Genomic DNA, 13,811 nt, shown 5'->3' with positions numbered 1-13,811 from the left:
GGGAGAAGCGGTCACGCAGGTGGCTTGAGTAGCCGCGCAGCCTACTTCCCCCTGTTCCGTACCCATTTTGTTGCGGTCGCGCAATGGGATGAGAGGCCGCGCCATTTGGGGTTATTTTTGGACGTCTAACTAACTTCTCCTTAGTTAGTTTTACTATATATAAAATTCCTTCATTTCTAGAGAGAGAATCATTAGAGAATAATTAGAGAATTAGTTTTGGATTAGACTTTGATTAGAATTTTTGAGTGAGAAGCTCAGGATTTTGGATGATTGCTACATTTTGATCTTCCATCCTCTTTAATATTGATCAAAGTTTTGTAAAAATTCTTTCCTTTTTAAAGAAATTTTATGTTTGATTTTTGATATATTGTTGAATTTCATTAGTTTTGTTTGATTTGATTGTTGATATTTGGATTACAGTGCTGATGATGGAATTGATTATTAGTTTTGTTATGCTTTTCAAATTTACAATGTGTAGTGAGTAGTTCCTTTGCTACGGAAGTGGTGAAGCATGTGTGAGTGATAAATTATAGCTAATTTGGGGTTTTTGATTGATATGATGATGTGATTAAATTGGTTGATGAAATTTGTGCACGTGTTTGATTTGAAAAGGAGTAGCTAACCTTGATTATCAAGCAACATTGCATAGTAATTTTCAATGACACGAAAAATTGATTTGGAAGCTATTATCATCGATTGATCTTATTTTGTGATTTTCCTTTGAAGTCATTTGTAGAGACATCTAGCTCTACCCTAGGAAATAGCTCTTTTAGTGATTTTGATTGCGAATATCGATTTCCCTCACATTGCTTGATTGATCAAATTCCCGACAAATTAGCAAGTTTATCATGAGTGCATGTGGATCCTAAATTCCCTAGTTCTTTGATATTTGAATTCAACTTTTTAAGCTTTGATTGAGTTGATTCGATAGTATAGCTTAGACCAACCCATTGTTTTAAGACTTCAGAATAGCTTTGCTAGAGACCTTAGCAAATACCGCATTCCCTTGGGTTCGACCCGGACTTACTCCTATACTTAGGGTTGGGTTTTGTTTTATATATTTTGTTTTGATCGGGGAATCTTAGTATCCAATGACCTGGGTTTCACTCGTGTCAAAAATGGCGCAGTTGCCGGGGAATGGCATGGTGATTTGCTATTATTGATTGAGTCTATTCCATTTATTTGAAAAATACAAAAAGATTTTCTTCCTTTTAAGCTACATTTGTAGCCGTGTTATCGATATTTTTCTTTGAGATTTGTATGCGTGGGGCACGAGATCGAAATTTAGTGCCATTTTTTATCTGGAAATTGAGAGGAACATAACAAGGATAAGGGTTGCTAATCGTTCCTCAAGCTCAAGTCCCCCAAGAAAGGAAATCCATCAAGAAGAAGAAGAAGAACGAGAAAGAATGGGTGCTAATCTGAGAGTAGCATTGAAGGAGTTGGGAACTCCGGGAGCTTATAGGTTTGAAAGCGGAATTGCTCCTCCTACAACACCGACAAATGATTTTGAGACAAGACTGGCGATGATTACTTTGATAAAGAGGCGCCAATATAGTGGTGCAAAGCATGAGAGTCCCCTAAACTATCTTAAGGAATTTGAGAAGTATTACAATACCATCAAGGTGAATGGGGTTTCTCAAGAGTTCATTCCACTTAAACTTTTCCCCTTTCTCTCTTATTGGACGTGCTCTAGAGTGGTTGGACAAAGAGGTGAAGCCAAACTCTTTGAGAACATGGGATGAAGTGACTAAGGAGTTTCTATCTCGGTTCTATCCACAAAAGAAGACGGCCGAAGCAAGAGCTCTCATTCAAAGCTTCAAGCAAAAGCCAAATGAAAGTCTTTATAAGACATGGGAAAGGTACCCACACCATGGGATTCCCACCTATCAAATCATCCAAATCTTCTATGGAGGTCTAAGCCCCCAAGGAAAGTCTTGCTTAGATGCCGGTGCCGGAGGCCTTATCATGAACAAAACGGAAGATGGAGTGGTGGACTTAATTGAAGATGTGGTAAGGTATCACATGGATTGGCAAGAAGGTGAGAGAGAGTCGATAAGCAAAAGCGGTTCTACGTTTTATTCAATCGACCATCTCAATGCCATCAACAATTTATCCTCACAAATCCAAACTTGGGAAAGGAGATGACCTCAATTAAGGCAAAGCTTGAGAGTGCTTCTTCACAAGCACCAATTCTTCCCTCCAACAATAAGGGGAGAGGTACATCTTCTAGCTCTACTCCTCCGTCTACTTCGAATAATATGCCAAATGGATGTGTGTTTTGTGATGTATGTGGGTCATATGACCATGATACTTCTAATTGTCCACATGCATTTCAAAATTGTGATGATGTTGATAATAATGAATGTGAGCAAGTGAATTTTGTTTCAAATAACAACAATGGACAAAGATTTGATGGACCAAGGAACTTTGGGAATAGAAATGCTCACCAACAAGGGAACTTTGATAATTATAACAATGGTGGTTATAGAAACCAAGGAAATCAAAATTTTCGAGGAAACTATAATAATCAAGGCTATAAAAATCAAAGTCAAGGTCAAGGGTATGGAAACCAAAGCCAAGGTCAAGGCTATGGTAACCATTATCAAAACAATGGCCAAAATCAAAACCGAGGTAGTTGGAGCAGCTAAAATCGGGGAAATTTTCAAAATAACAATCAAAGGGGACCCCCACCCGGATTTGCTCCAAGAACTCAAGGTAATGGTGAGAATTTCTATGCTGAACATTCATCTTCTAAAACTACCTTGGAAGAAATCATCGAGAACCAAACTAAAATTTTGAACACTTACATGTCGGTAAGTGACCAAAAGTTCAATGAGATGATGACACACAACAAGATGCTTGAAACATAAATCACTCAATTAGAAAATACCTTGAAAGAGAGTGTGAATGCTAGCCCTTCTTCATTACCCTCACAAGGAGTTGAACCTAAGAAGCCCGTGTATTCAATCACCACAAGGAGTGGGAAAGTTCTTGAATAGAGAGTTTTTAGGAAGAATGAAAAAGGTGAGAAGGTGAGTGATTCAAGTGAGGAAAAAGAGATTGATGTGTCAAAAAAGGTGAGCAAAGAAGCCCAAGAATAAGAAAAGAGTGATGAAAAAGTGCAAGAGGAGGTGATCAAAGCTAAACTTCCATATCCCCAAAAGTTTTTGAGTAACAAAATTGATGAACAATTTGGGAGATTTCTTGACATGCTTAGTGAAGTTCATCTTTCAATCCCTTTCACCGAAGCCATGACCCACATGCCAAGGTATTCTAAGTTCCTTAAAGAAATCTTGAGTGGTAAGAGAGAGTCCAATGAGATTGACTCGGTAAAGGTTGGGGAATGATGTAGCGCTTTGATTCACAATGATTTACCCAAGAAAATGAAAGATCCGGGTAATTTCTCTATCCCTTGCAAATTCAATAGAAAATTGTTTCAAAATGCTCTTTGTGATCTTGGTGCTAGTGTGAACATCATGCCTTATTCGGTCTTTAGGAAGGTTAAGCTAGGTGAGCTTCTTCCAACCAACATGATTTTGTAATTGGCTGATCGATCTATTAAGTTTCCAATGGAAGAGTTGAGGATGTCCCTCTCAAGATAGGAGAGTTCACAATTCCGGTTGATTTTATTGTTCTTGAGATAGCGGAAGATGACAACGTACCTATCATTTTAGGGAGACCTTTCTTAGCTACTTTGATAGATGTGAAGGGTGGCCTTATTACTTTGAGGGTTGGTAACAATAAGGCTAGTTTTGAGCTTAAATCGACGCATGAATCTTTGTCTCTTGTGAATGGAATTATGTGCATCAATTCACCTCATTCCAATGATAATATATGCAGGAGTGTTTCTTCGACTAAAAATGTTCTTGAGGTTTGTAATGATGTGCCCTCGAGTGTTGAAAGCAAGAAGGTTAGTGAAAACAATAAGGAGCCTTTAAAGCTTGTGGATGAGGAGGTGATTGATATTCCTCCATGGTTTGAGCTCTACTCGAAAGAGGATGAGATTAACTCCAACAATGTTGATGGTGAGAAGCCGTCCACTACAAGGAATAAGAAGACAAAGAAGAAAAAGAGAGTTTTTATGAAGAAGAAAATGAAGTTAAAGCAAAATGAGCTTGTTTTGGAAGTTTCAACAAATGAGAATACAACAAACAATGATTAGAAGTTGCCCAGGAATGAGAAAAAGTTTGTTTCCTCTACCACTTTGAACAAGGTGGTGGTCTTTAACCCTCCATGATTTGGAGGAAGGGTCGAGCTAAGGACCCTAAGCAAGCGCTTCCCGGGAGGCAACCCGGTTTTCTAACCTTTTCTTTTGATTCTATCTTTCTTATTTTTCTTTAAATTGTTTTTCTTTCTTTCACTTTTTTTGTGTTTGGATTAATAGGTTGAATTCTTGGAAACCAGACCCTCAAAGGAGCATAAGCACAATGGGAAGGTGTTTCGTGGTAATTTGTGAGAGTATGCTTAATATTATTGAATTTGGAGTTGAATGGGTAAGGTAATCAAAGAGGTAAGATTGGAAAAGTTGTGCTTAAATGTGAAGCAAATTTGTGCTTGGTGGGTTCATTATGGTGCACTCATTAATTTGGGATGTTGAACCCACTGTCAATGGGTTTATAAACTGATGCGTTTAGTGGGTTCAATAATCTCGGGATGATAAAGATCATTAAGCCCATGGATGAATGCACCAAAGCAAGAAGGGCAAGCAAAGAAGAAGAGAAGCAGGGGTGCGGGCGCGCGGGCGCTCAGGCTGCGTGCGCGAGCGCGCACCCCTGCTGCGCGGCCGAGTAGGTTCCCAGCCGCACCTACTTTTTCTTCTTTCTCCATTCTTTTCCTCATTTCACTCTGAACCTCACCCTCGTCTGCACTTCTCTCTCTCTCAAACCGAAACCCTAACCCTCAAACAACAAAAATTATCCCTCAAATCCTTCAACCAACTCTCAAAATCAACAAGTTCCTACTCAAATTCCATCATTTTCATCAAAAATCATACTACCTTCCTCCATTTCTTCTTCTCCAATCTCTTTCCTCCATTGAAGAGCAAATGGGGGATATTCAGTGTGGTGGATTTTGGTGCTCAAAACTTGATCAAACTTGCTTCTGGTATGGTATAACCACCTTTTCTAACTTTATTTTGCATTATTACATTAATTTGTACCAAGAATTTGATTATGCATACTTGTGAATAGTAGTAGTATTGTTTTGGTTGAATTTGATGATTAATTGAGTAATTTGGTTAATTATATGTGTTGTTGTGATTAATATTTTCTTACATTGTGTTGTTGTTGATTGTGTAGCTTATTTGTGAAATTTGGTGGATATTTGTGGAAGGTTAAATTTTGGTATTGGTGGTAGTAAGTGGTGATTGGAGTATTGGTTGGTTGAACCAAGTATAGTGGTAGTGTTGTGGTTGTATTGTGATTGTGGTGAATTGTGAAGTTGTGATTGAATTTTGGTTGTGAATTGGTGAAACAAACATGTCTAAGATCATGAAATCCCTCACTTCCAAAAACAGAAAAACAAACATTTCAATTGAAGAACCTTCTCCCTCAAACACACCTACTTCCCAAACACAAAATGAAGACCCTCTACCACTACCCAAAACACGATTCGCCAAACCAAATCATAAACCGCTTTGGAATGAATTCAAGAAAAGAACCATAAAGCCCTCACGACACTATCATCAATCGAGTATGATTAAATTGGGAATTGATGAGGACTTGTGGGTCATATTTGACAACCTTAGGTTGGGTAGATTCGTTAACAAACACTACCGAACCTACCTTGAGCCGACTAGGGAGTTCTTAGCTTCTTTGACTACCACTCTAGTCGGTGACAAGGACTACCAAATAACCTTCCAACTCTTTAATGTGGAGCATCAAATGTCTTTAGCCGAATTCAATGCGGCCCTTGATTTCAATACGGGGGCGGATATCCTTTTCTCTGAGCATGATTATTTGGATGGGTACGCCCAAAATGCATGGTAGCATGATATCTCGGGGTTGGATGACTTTACCGCTCGCTATTCTCTTGCAAGCGACATTTTCCAACCATGCCTTCGAGTGCTTCATCGGTTGTTGGGTTACTCAGTATTCCAAAGCAAGACTTGGGAAAGATGTCGCAAGCCGAGTTGCGAGTTCTTTGGATGGCAACTAGAGAAGAGTTGCGTGGGAGGTTGAATTTTGGGAACATATTCTTGAGGATTTGTATGGATATGCGGGGCAAGAAGTCGGGAGACATTCCTTATGGTAGCGTGGTGACTAGGTTGGCTACCAACCTTGGTTATGGTAGATATCTCCTTTCTTGTACTCCGGTGGGGGACGTCGACACCCTCCACCACGACATTGCTCAACTCAAGAAAGTGCAATTCATAGCAAAGGGCAATGACGATGAGGTGTTTGATTGGCTAGTGAGGAATGCTCATCGATGTTTTCTTCAGAACCCACCTTGACCTCCCTCCACCAGCATGCCTCGAATGTGTGGTTTTTTCCCATTAGCAACCTCATCCCCGATGAAGATGAAGACATGCAAGATGTCCTCAACGAAGAGCAACAAATCCAATAAAATCAAAATCAACGTCAACAACAACAACAACAAAAAGAGCAAAAAGTGTTTCAACCTCAACATCAACCATATCGATTCTCCAACCCTGACATGGAGGCTTTGAGTGCCCAAATGGCGGGCATGCAAGTTTGATTAGAGGGGATGTATGATCAAGACTTCGAGGCGATCTACAACCAAATGAGAGGCATCTCCGAAATGCAACAAGGTATGTTTCTCCAGCAATAACTCTATGATGCTAGTGTTAATAGTGGGGAGATCACTCCCCCGGTTAATTATCACTACTAGAAAATCAGTGTTTTTTGGACGTCTTTTTAGCTTTTTTTCGTCGCCAAAAAGCGTCGAAATATTTTTTTTTTTTCGACGCCTTAAAAAAGCGTCGAGAAAAGGTGAGTCGAGAAAATTAAACGTCATAAAAAAAGCGTCGCAAATATCGACGCTTTATTTTGTCCAAATTATTGTACGAAGCGTCGCAATTCGAAGTAGTTGGCGCACTTTCTCAACTTTAGCGACACAAAATTTGTGTCAGAATCATTAAATTGGCGATGCTTTGTTATGTCTAGAGTTTCATACATTGATTTTAATATTTTGACGACGCTTTTTTCAGTTAATATTTTCTATGTTGGAGACGCTTTCTTGTCCAAATTCTTAAATATATATCTAGAATATATATTTTATAAAAAACATTATTTCACACTGATTATTATTATTACTATACTTTGTATTACTAATAAAAATAGAGAGAGAGCAAAATTATGGCAATCTTTTTTAGTATACATGTACAATATATCATATATAAATATATTACAGTATATATGTACAACATCTCTTAGTAATGAGAAATACAACAGCTATATTTCCATCTTATAAGTTGTAGACTTGTAGTGGAACAAATATGCTCATTTCTTTACAAAAAAAAAAAAAAAAAAAAAAAAAAAATCAATCAATCTCTAATTTAGCTGCTTCTTAATCGTCTTGCAAAAGCGCGTAAAGCAATGTTTTGACCAATAACTCATTGTTAGCCTTGAATTCACCGCACACCCTTTGATGTTTATGAATCCTTATGCAAGAACTACTGCTTTAGTGTGGCTTGGGGAGACAGAAAGCAACATCATCGTGGAACAACAACACCGACATTATGGAGCAGCAACATTAGCAATGAGGAGCAACAACAGTGTGGTCAGCATCCTAAAGCAACAACAACATCAATATATTTATTATACAACTTATTGTTCTAATTTTGATGCTATTTGTGTTTAGAAGAAACAAGGGATGGTGAGAAATATCGATGAAAAAAACAAGTTGAATAGTGGAGATGCATTGTCATGACAATACATGGGATATTCCATTCAGATTTCCACATAATCATTTCTATTTCTCACTGATCTAGCTCAAGCTAAGACATAAACTCATTAGTATATAGAAAACAACTTCAAAATATAAAATACAAGGGAAAAAATAAAGAGCTAGAGAGCCAAAATGAAAACATGTACAAATTTTAATAGTTACAACACAATATTACTACAAATTATTATATGCAAAATATCTTAGTTGAAGTAAACTTAGATGAATAACATCAAGGCTAAGGAAAAAACTTAAAACTAAATAATGAATTCACTATTATAATTATAATGCCTACAAAGAGGAAGCCTCCATCAGTTCACCAATTGCACATAAATAAATAAAAAATTAAAAACCAAAGGTCTAACCAGCAGATTAGAGGTTACCTTATCAGGAAGGATCCACCTCTTGAATCACTTAGCAAATAGCTATGTTGGAAATCCACCTTGAACTGAAAAGGCACCAAAAAGTGATGACGTTGGGATTTTGGGAACATTACGTCGGTTTTAAGTTATTTTGAAACACTTGGAAACTACCAAAAAAAAAAAACAAAAAAAAAACAATTTAGAAACTTCAGTAAGGCTAGACACTCATATCCGAGTCTGAGCAACATAAGTATAATGCTTATTTTAGAAAATGGTCAAAATCACCCCCATTTTACACCAGACACATCATATAATTTGTAGTCACCTCTCAGAGCATTCTAAATAGAATGTAACACAGAGTTGCTACCTGGAACCATTAACTAGCCAAAATAAAAGTTCAATGAGCAGAATCCTCACCTCTCATGAATCAATAAATTAAAATTCTATATTATTAATTACCTAATTTCGAATTATTCTTCTTGTGAAAAAATAAGTAAAATTCTGTAAAAGTAAAATTCCAGAATTTAGAGAAGATAAAAGGCATAAAAATACAATTTTTTTTTCAAAACAAAACCTAAAAAAATAAAAGTTCACAATAATAGAAATATAGGGAGCAAGCAGCAAAGTTATAATAGAAATATAGGGAGCAAGCAGCATAGTTATAACAAACGCAATATTTGAACAAAATTTATGCAAATCAATATAACCAAAATCATGAAGCTAACCATCTTGGAATCTAAACACTAAATTTGATGTAATTCTGCAATTAAGGAAAAAAAACCCACTAACATCTATCAAACCTCTTCTTACCCGAAAATGAATTTATCTCAGCCTAGTTAATCACCAATAATAAATCACATCAAAGCAACAAATTAAAATAGAAATCAAAGTTTCATAACAAAGAGACATAAATTCAGCAATTTTCGCTCGTATTGTTAGAGACCAGAGTTTACCCTGCCCAACATTTACTGTGATCTTCGGTTGCAAAAACCATTTTAAACTTTGCTTTGGTCCAACCAATTACTTTGTAATGGAGTAACAAAATCAATTGAAACAATAATAAAGTAAGACTTACCCAAATCAATTTAAAAATACCCTAACCATACTTAGTTTGAAATTAGGGAAAAAAACAATGAAAATAACATCAATTGGAACTAAAAATTGCAAAGAACTACTCTGTAGCACGTTAAAATAAGCCATATATTTCATATATTCGTTTCAAGTTTGCAATAGTATCAGAAATTAATTAAAACTCGTTCAAACTCATTAAAAATTACTTACATGAACAACGAGATCTGGAAAATTTTCAATCTAAGATAAACACCAACTTATTATTCTGGAAATTCGATAAAATTGTGAGCGAAAAGATAAGTTATTACACCAAAATAAGTAATTAGAAGTAGATCTTGAAGAAGAAAAAAATTGAACAATGAGAGAGATAGAGAAGTAGAGAGAGAAAATGCATAGAGAGGCGGTTGAAAACGAAGATAATGGGGAAGATAACCCTAAAATTTGAACACGCGGGCTCCAAGATAGTTTCACAGACAGGTCACGTGACTATTATTAATCTCTCGACGTGAAAAGTAGCCGACAATTTTAAAAGATGCTTAAAAGCGTCGACAAAACACGCAAAGTCCAAATTCACAATGACGGTCTTCCTAGGCGTCGAGATGATAGCGTCGAGAAAATAAGGTTTTTATAGTTGTGTACCTGTACTTCCCTCCCCAACTCGGTCTCGTACCGTCTAGAGGAGGTGATGGGAAGCTTACCTACCCATATTGACAAGGACCTCAAGGGTCTAACATCGAGACTCGCTCATTTCTGGATGAGCATGGTAACTATGACTACCGTGTGCCTAGTGGGAGCGACTTTAGGGGTGATTCTAACTACCCTATGTCAATCCCACCCATTCGTTACCACTTGAGTTGCCCAATCAATTTACTCCCTTGGCCCCTTGGCAACAAGATAACTTTAGGGGTCACTATGGTTGGCCACTCGGTTACACCGGGGGATAGGATTTTTATGGTCCCTATCCGGCTTCTCATATGATAGGAGGATGATGATGATGGTGCCGGGCATAGAGGTAACTAGTTCCCCTCTTTAAGCTTTTACCTCCATCCCTTTTATTATGTGATCTTTGTTTTATATCGATGGGATGTTGAGATGTATTTTGTTTAGCTTGGGGGGACACTAGTCTTATGGAAGGGTCTTGGTGGCCAATTTTGTTCTTGTTGGATGTCCTTAATTTTTCATGCCTTGATAGTTTATGATTGTTTGTCTTGATCTATACTTGATGTTGTTGAGTGTTGTTGTTTTCCATGATTATATCATGTTTTTCTTGTTGAAAATCGTTTGATGTTGATTTTGATGATGATTGCTCTTTCATGATGAGTTGATGATTTTTCTTCCTTGAATCCATATCCCTAAATCCAAAACCCTTGAATCCAAATCCCTTTGATCCAAATGATTGTAGCTTAGGTGTATAGTTGATTTTGCTATTTTGAGTGTATAGTTGATTTTAATATTTTGATTGGTTTGTTTTTATTTGATTTTGTTGATTAGTTTGATTTTGTTTCTTTGTCTTTTCATTTTTGATTTTGCTTTCTTATTATTTTGTTTTGAAGTTACTAACCGTTTTCTTTGTATATAGTTCCATTTTCTCTTTTTCATTCTCACTCAGATTTAACAATTCTTGCTATGCTTGATTGGAGCTTCATGGAGGTGGTATTTTCATTACCCCGCTTTTCTTAGCTTAGCTTGGATTCCCGGTGAGATCTTTCTTCTTTCCTTCTTTTCTTTCATTGTTTTCATAGAATAGGATTAGTTTAGGAAGAGTTGAATGGTTCGAGGATGTTTATTTTGTAACACCAATGGTTTTTAGGGTCATTGGCGATGTTGTCGAATGACCACTTGTTTGACGATTGGGATTTATATGACATGCATGCATCTTTGTACTTTTTTTATCTTTTCCTTTCTTTTCCTATTCTTCTCTTTTCTATTTTCCTTTTTCTTTCATTATTTTCAAAAATGCAAAAATCCAAAACTATGATTTTGAGGCTTTCTTTTCGTTTTCTTTTCATGTTATGCTTATGTTATGGACATAATATCATCCGAATTTTTGCTTTTGAATAAATGGTTTCCTATGTGGTAACGGTTTGCACAGTTTGAGAGTATCTTTGGTTGACTGTAGGATAGAGTATGCTAAGGTAGTATCTTTAGAACTTTTGGGACCTTGAAGCCGGATTCTTACTGTTTGAGGAAAGTTGGAGTTGCTCCCTTTGGTGAATTTGAAACTAATAGTGAGTTATTGCTATAACCATGTGAGGTTTAATTCTTTTCAAGCCTTCTACATATTTTGCATGAGAGGCACATGGATCCTTGACTATTGCATGCTTTATCTAGAACTTGACTCTTGTCAACCGAGATCACGACCGAGCCATTTAGGAAGGACAAATACATCTTTTCCCGCTGGTGATTTTTCTTTTTCTAGGAAGTTTTCTATTTCTTTATTTTGGGTTTTCATTTGCCTACTTGCTAACCATTTGAGCCATTAACCTTCATTTAAAGCCATATCTATAGATTTTGAGCCTTTTATTTCATTCTTGTTTCCATTATTGGTTTTTGTGAAGCAATTAATCATTGTTGGAGATTACGGTGGATTACTTAAATATTGGTTCTTATAATGTATGCAAGTTTGTGTTATAAATATCTTGTGAATAAAAGGAAAATGCCAAGTTGAAAAAACCGTCCATAGTTAAAATAGGCGAGGACAATGAAATAATGTGAAATATTGAATAAATTAAAAAATGAGAAAAAGCAAAGCGAATTCAAAAACCTTTGGCAAAATTGAAAGAATGTGAAAATTGAAAAAGTTCAAAAATATTTTGATGTAATTGTTTTCTCCCTATTTTAAGTATTGAGGACAGTGCTTCATTTTAGCTTGGGGGGAAGCGTTCTTATGCTTTTTGTATATATGTATGTGATTTTGGCTTTGAATAAGCTGGGGGGTGTTGGTGTTTTTTTTTTGTGATTGCGTAATTATGGTGTTGAGGATTTATTACCCTTTGCTTAACAATTTAGGTATAACACCAAATTTTAAATTTTTGCCTACCTTCACCCTTTTTGCCCTTACATTACAACCCTTCTCAAGACCTTTTGACCTTTTGGGTTGAGTCACAAGTCGGTGGAGGGAGATGGGAGTCAAGCCTGCAGAGCGGTGTGCATTAGTCAAGATGCCGAGTAGCCTTAAATCTCTTTCTTTTTCCAGTTCTGATCACGATAAAGTAGGTCGTTGAATCTACTACCCTAATCAAATTAATTATTTATAAACTTAAACCTTTCACTAAACTAGTTAGTGGCAAGTAAAGGGTCGATCCACGGAGACTAAGTGTCAATGGTTTAATCGATTAAACAACTAGATTGGAAATGAAGTTGGTAAAGAACAATAAGGAGCACAAGTAAGACAAATAAAATCAAGCGTTAAAAGCACTAGGGAAAGGGGAATCGAGGCATATTAATGAATTCAACTAACCAAATGTGCACAAATTATCATGGGCTTAATTAGGAGAAATTAACACATTTAATTCACTTTCGCACAATCAAACATGCTAATTAACTCGACTAGATCAATTCATTCCCGTTTAATTTAACTAGCCTAAACATGGATGAAATTAAACCCTTAATTAACTCACTCTTGCACAATTAATTAAGAGCACGATAAAAATCATAGGGGCAATTAGCTAGAAAGTCCCTAAGCAATAAAGTCATCATCAATGCTCACAAATCAAGCCTCAATCACAATTCAAACACAATTAATCAATTAAAAACATCAGCATCCCCTTCATCAATATCCCTAGAGAAAAATCTAAACAATCATGATGAACAAAAGCATAGAAAACAAGGTAAAACATGAAATAAAGCAAGAATCAAACAACTAATCTAATTAACTACTCAAATCAACAAAAATGTAAGCAAAATCAAGAATTAATGAAAGCAAGAAAGGTGAGAGAAAGTTAGAAAGACTCATTGAATATATGAGAAGAAAATCCACAAATTGTTTCTTCAACCTCTCAAAACTCCATCAAAAATCCAAGCTTTCTCTCCCTAAAACTACTCCTAAACTAGAGAGAGAGAATCCTAATCTAACCCTAAAAGAGAGAGAAAATAAAAGAGGGACTAAACTAACCTAAGGTGAATAATTGTTAAGAGAAAAATAAATCCACAAGGGGTATGTATATTACAAGTTAAATAAAATAAGAAAAGAAACAAAACTAATCAAATTAATTAAATAAAAAAATTAAAATAAAATAAAATAAAAAAAAGAAGTGCGGGCTCATTCGAAGTGCGGGCTGCTCTGCTTTAAGTCGCCGGTACAGTTGTTGTGGGCGGTTTACTGCTATTCGGTGTATAAAGGAGGTGGTGCAGTGTTTGAGGTAGGCTGGGATTGGTTGTTGAAATTGGTGGCAGTCTGTGAGCTGTTGGAGTGAATGATGATACGGTGGAAAGGTGGAACAGGGGAGAAATGTTGTGAGTTTAGTGTGT

General features: G+C 36.3%; 1 long non-coding RNA gene across 1 annotated transcript; it reads right to left on the bottom strand.

The window, feature by feature from the left end:
- Positions 1 to 7,325: 7,325 nt before the first annotated feature.
- Positions 7,326 to 9,751, bottom strand: LOC145563843 (uncharacterized). Its single transcript, XR_014094631.1, has 3 exons — positions 9,552 to 9,751; positions 8,292 to 8,437; positions 7,326 to 7,752 (listed from the first exon to the last, which is right to left on the bottom strand). It is a non-coding gene; the product is annotated as an uncharacterized LOC145563843 (long non-coding RNA).
- Between the last annotated feature and the right edge of the window lie 4,060 nt (positions 9,752 to 13,811).

This window comes from Chenopodium album, chromosome 10 (genome assembly GCF_948465745.1).
Source record: "Chenopodium album chromosome 10, dcCheAlbu1.1, whole genome shotgun sequence".
Classification (NCBI taxonomy): domain Eukaryota; kingdom Viridiplantae; phylum Streptophyta; class Magnoliopsida; order Caryophyllales; family Amaranthaceae; genus Chenopodium; species Chenopodium album.
This window is presented reverse-complemented; position numbering and strand designations above follow the sequence as displayed.